Consider the following 5,060-nt stretch of genomic DNA (forward strand, 5'->3'; position numbering starts at 1 on the left):
GTCCAACAGCGACACCCGCAGGTGAAGTGACAGCGGGTTTACTGAGCCCATAAAATTAACACACCTGCCAAAGTCACGCTATGATTGGATGTTGGAGAACATAGCGTGGCATGGGGACGTAATGACGTGCCATAATCGATCTATGTTCTATCACATGTAAAACAGGAACATGACCGGAGTACTCTAAAAGCAACTCATGTAAACACCTTAATCAGAATATTGTCTTATTTAGAATAAGGTCAATAATTAGATTACTGCTGTCCATGTAAACGTAGTCACTGATGAAGACCTTCCCCCGAACCTTCAAGCTCGGGATTACTGGAGCACAGACCCCATGCTCTTGACACCATTTTTCGGGTCTTTGTTTTCACAGGACCGATTCCTTCTGCTCCTCTGCTGTCTTCACTGTTCAAACAATGCAACAGCAGTTTTAAATGACCCTCTGAAAAAAATCAGAAATATTTTTACTGCTCTCACTTCCTCCTTTCATCGCATTTTTGTGCCATACCGGGATCTGTGTGTTGATGAATCTCTGATGAAGTGGAAAGGCAGGCTGGCATTTCGTCAGTTCATTCCATCTAAACGGCACAGATTTGGGGTCAAGTTTTTTGTTTTGTGTGATGTGCTCACTGGTTATGTGCAGGACATGATCATTTACTCCAGATCTACCAGTGCCATAAAACACCACCAAGGACTTGGGATTTCTGGGTCTGTTGTAATGACACTACTAGGACCTTACCTCAGAAAGGGTCATGTCCTTTATGTGGATAACTGGTACAGTAGTCCCACACTTTTCCAGAACCTTGTCTCTTGGCACTGGAGCTTGTGGGACTGTGTGTGCAAACCGCAAAGGGATGCCAACATTCGCCTGTAGAATGACAAAGGGTAATGTGGAACTCAAGGAAAATGGATCACAGTTGGCAGTCAAATAGCATGATAAGAGAGACGTCCATGTCCTTACCACTGTCCACCCAACTGGTATGGCAGCCACAGGGAAGCTGGATCACATCACTGGGCAAGCCAAGATGAAGCCAGTCTGTGTGCTGGTGTACAACAAAAAGATGGGAGCAGTTGACAAAGCGGACATGATGACTGGTTTTCTTGAATGCACCAGAAAGTCTACCAAGTGGTACAAAAATATCTTCTTTCACCTACTTGACACAGTTTTACTGAACAGCCACATTGTCTACCGGCAAATTACTGGTAAGATATTTCTATAAATCAAAGAATATAAACAAGATAAAAAAAATTGATCACATTTTCAATTAATGTAAACAAAAGTGTTATAAAGGGTATGCATGGATGTCACTTTCCTGAGTGAGTGGCAAAAGAGCTGCTGCGTGACTGGATTTAATAGGGGAACCGGTGTAAACAACGAGTAAACAAGTTTCAGTTTAAACTAAAGCTTAGACTTGATATAGTGGTGCTTAAAACTTACCAAAGATCCAGTGATCCATGGATATTGACAAGAACATTTCCTGGCATTTTTACATGCCTGATTTTGAAACCAGTAAAATACATAAATCAAATTTGCCTGTGAATGCTTTAAATAAATACAATATACTAAGGGTGTAATGGTAAACATAACTGACGGTTTGGTATGCACCTCGGTTCTGAAGTCACGGTTCGGTACAGCAGGGGAGAGAAAACTAAATATAAAATAGTTTTTTTTTTTTTTTTTTTTTTTAAACAGTGGTTTACTGAACAGATTGTGTCAGTCCATAAATTAATTTAATTATAACTAAAATATTTTAATTCAATTATAACTAAATAAAGAATTAATTAAATTATAACAGGTTTTTTTTAAATCTCTCTTCTAATAGTTTTTATTATTTGCTAATAAGTTATACCACACTCATATAGGCATACATCATGCATGTTACTGGCCATTGTTTAAATCTGCTAGCAATTCAAAATACATCTTTATGGCTGTACAAGATATTATTCAGCACCCTGATGAACATCGCAATGCCGGGTTGGCCTACGTTGTCGTCACGTTCTCTCCATCTGGATGAAGATAAGGAGCAGAGACTGCACAGCGGGTTGTGTTGACAGTGTTTAGTGATTTGGAGAAGAGAAAACTTCAGAATAATGTCACAGAGTTCATTCATGAAGTTGTGTGAACAACGCACAGCATCCGTATATGTCCGCGCACATGCACTTTGGTCAGAGAGGCAATATTGCGATTAAGGTATAAGATATAAGGTGTTTACATGCCAGCTGACGGTGAGGTCACATGCATACCCTCTATAAACAAATGTACAATAATAAACAGATCACACTGTCACATACTATTCTATCCTCTTCCTTACGCCCTATGGATTTGTTCTACTGTGAGTAGGAAAGGAAATCACTTCCCTGCAATTCAAGACGAACCTGATGAGAGGGCTGCTGGAGAACAGTATATTTATTGTTTTGTTTATAATACTATTTTGATTGTTGTTCATTGCAATTATATTTATAATTTGTTTTGTAATTTTATTAGAAAGTGTATATATGTATAATAGTCTAAACAAAAAAACATTTAGCTTAAATTGAGGAGATTTAATAAAACATGAATGAAATGTGTACATTTTGCAATTTCTTTTTAACAAAAGACATACGTTTTAATTATGCTAAACTTATACAACACATTCTGACTAGCAAAGCAGAGAAAAGGTCATCATGTATGCATTTGACATCATGTAACTTAAACTATATGCAAGCTAATAGTCAGTGAGGCGTGACCATATAGCTTTTCTCTGCTTTGCTAGTGAAATATGAAACTCAGTAACAATATAAACACTAAAACAAATAATATATTCATGTTACGTATCAAGCCAACGGAACCCTAATAACTTTACCGAATGCACGGAGCATATTTGCAATGTGCAAAATGACAAACATGACATTTGAACGTCCACATTTTTGAGTACTGTTCGTTTTACAAGAGAATTTTTTAAATATCTTTATTCATATTTATTGCATGTTTGTAAATAATTATATGTGCTCCAAAATAGGAGGAAAAAAACTAAAATATACTCACCATTTGACACGCGGATGTTGTGAGGGAGATGCAAAATGCCGTGTGCACGCGAAATTCAAAGCAGTGGGGAAAAAATAGCAACATAAACATGTCAACCATAGTGTGTACACGCTAACAAATAATGTGAAAGGTTTTGAATTAAAAAAATAAAGCAAAACATTCATAGAGCGCTCACCTGCACGCGGTCATCCACCACGAGCGCCATTGTGACTGCGTCACTGCAAAAACTCACGTGTCAAGGTTGATGTGTGTTACCATGGAAATTAGAACGCATGTCATTGCATAATAACGGTCGCAATAAAAAAACTCACGCCAGGCTGCCAGTCTTATTTTTAAGAACGTACGTGCGAAAGGGTTAATAATCATTGAACAGAAGTTGAAGAAAATCACTCGCTAAAATGCTTAGCTCTTAGCTAAATAATTTTTTTGAAACTTTATTGTAAGAAATAACTTTTACAATGAAAACTATCCAGGTTTATGTTACATTTTATTACTTTAATTTCTGCAAGATTTCTGACCTGAATATATTGTTAGACTCACCTGAAAAAAAAAAGAACTTAAAGCAATGGGTAACACTTCACAATATGGGTGCACTTATATGCATTAATTCATGCTTAATTAATGCACAGATAATCACGAGTTAATGTATTACTAATGGTGAACTAACCCATTCATTAATGATTACTGCATCAGCAAATAATGAAGATTACACATGATTACTAGATTAAGTAATCCTTAAATTGCTATTAGTTAAATGTATCATAATGTATTAATTATTTAATAACATATTATATTAACTAATAATGTAAATTATTGTGTTAATTACCATAACGGGTCAATACCATCCATTTTATCTTCCAATTGTCTGCTTTAATTAATCATTAGCTAATGATTTATAAAGGTATCATTATGTTATGACTTTACTTGTTGGGGCACATGACTATTAACTAATTAAAAATTAATTAAAAACCCATAACCACAATTACATATTACTTATTCAATTAGTTAATAGTCATGTGTCCCATCAAGTAAAGTTAAGAGCAGATCTTATGATTTTTGTGCTGGTTTTGGAGATATGTGTACTGGATTATTTGGCCCCACTTTATATTAGGTGGCCTTAAGTACTATGTACTTACATCAAAAAATAAGTACAGTGTACTTACTGTGTTCAAATTGTATTGCAAAACACCTTTTCTGATATTGAGGTGAGATACGGGTAGAGTTAGGGAGAGGTGTGGTAATATGGGTAAGTTTAAGGGTAGGGTAAGGGAAGTGCCAACTGTGTAATTACAAATGTAACCACAGATATTAATTACAGACGTAATTACATGCTGGTATTTTTTTTAAATGTAAGTACAATGTAAAAACATGTATGTACACAATAATTAATTACAATGTTAGTACATAGTAGTTAAGGCCACCTAAAGTGGGTCAGATTATTTAGCTATATAGGAATAAAAAACATTCTCATCTTCATGGAACATGATCTTAATATACTAATGATTTTTGGCATAAAAGAATAATGTATAATATTGACCCATGCAATGTATTGTTTGCTATTGCCACAAATATACCTATGAAACGTATGACTGGTTGTGTGTTCCAGCACTGAAATTACTTAAATTTCAGTAATATTGAATATTTTTACTGCTTGTTTTTACAAATATTTTACAAATATTTTTACTGCTTGTTCAAATTGCTTATATAAAGCAAAAATGTAAAAAAATACATTTTGTCCAAACTTAATTTGATTGTGTTCAATCCACTTAAATGTATGTCAAATTGAATTCAAATTTTATCTGTTTGTGTTGTGTTTTATGAATGATTTGTTTTGCGTCAACTGAAACTGGGCAGGGCTTGTCAAGCGCGAGTAAATGTTATTTTATATGTCAAAGTGTTTGTTTAATGTATTTTTTTTAATTTAAATTGTTGTGGGTTACCATTGTGGAGAAGAGTGGAGCATTTGCTTAGACTGTGGACTAAAACTAATTCCATAATCCCTTTGCTGAAAGAGCTTTTAATGTTTAGCATTTAA

At 34.8% G+C, this 5,060-nt stretch overlaps 1 long non-coding RNA gene across 6 annotated transcripts; it reads right to left on the reverse strand.

The window, feature by feature from the left end:
* Positions 1-281: 281 nt before the first annotated feature.
* LOC137074093 (uncharacterized) lies at positions 282-3,390 on the reverse strand. Of its 6 annotated transcripts, XR_010904906.1 has the most exons (7): positions 3,201-3,390; positions 2,844-3,010; positions 1,156-1,214; positions 962-1,043; positions 740-868; positions 509-578; positions 282-405 (listed from the first exon to the last, which is right to left on the reverse strand). It is a non-coding gene; the product is annotated as an uncharacterized lncRNA (long non-coding RNA). The 6 variants fall into 6 exon arrangements; XR_010904907.1 differs by lacking the exons at positions 2,844-3,010; positions 3,201-3,390 and adding an exon at positions 3,026-3,085 and having other exon boundaries at positions 295-405; XR_010904908.1 differs by lacking the exons at positions 2,844-3,010; positions 3,201-3,390 and adding an exon at positions 2,293-2,810 and having other exon boundaries at positions 295-405.
* Between the last annotated feature and the right edge of the window lie 1,670 nt (positions 3,391-5,060).

Source organism: Pseudorasbora parva, chromosome 4, assembly GCF_024679245.1.
Source record: "Pseudorasbora parva isolate DD20220531a chromosome 4, ASM2467924v1, whole genome shotgun sequence".
In the NCBI taxonomy this organism is placed as follows: Eukaryota; Metazoa; Chordata; class Actinopteri; order Cypriniformes; family Gobionidae; genus Pseudorasbora; species Pseudorasbora parva.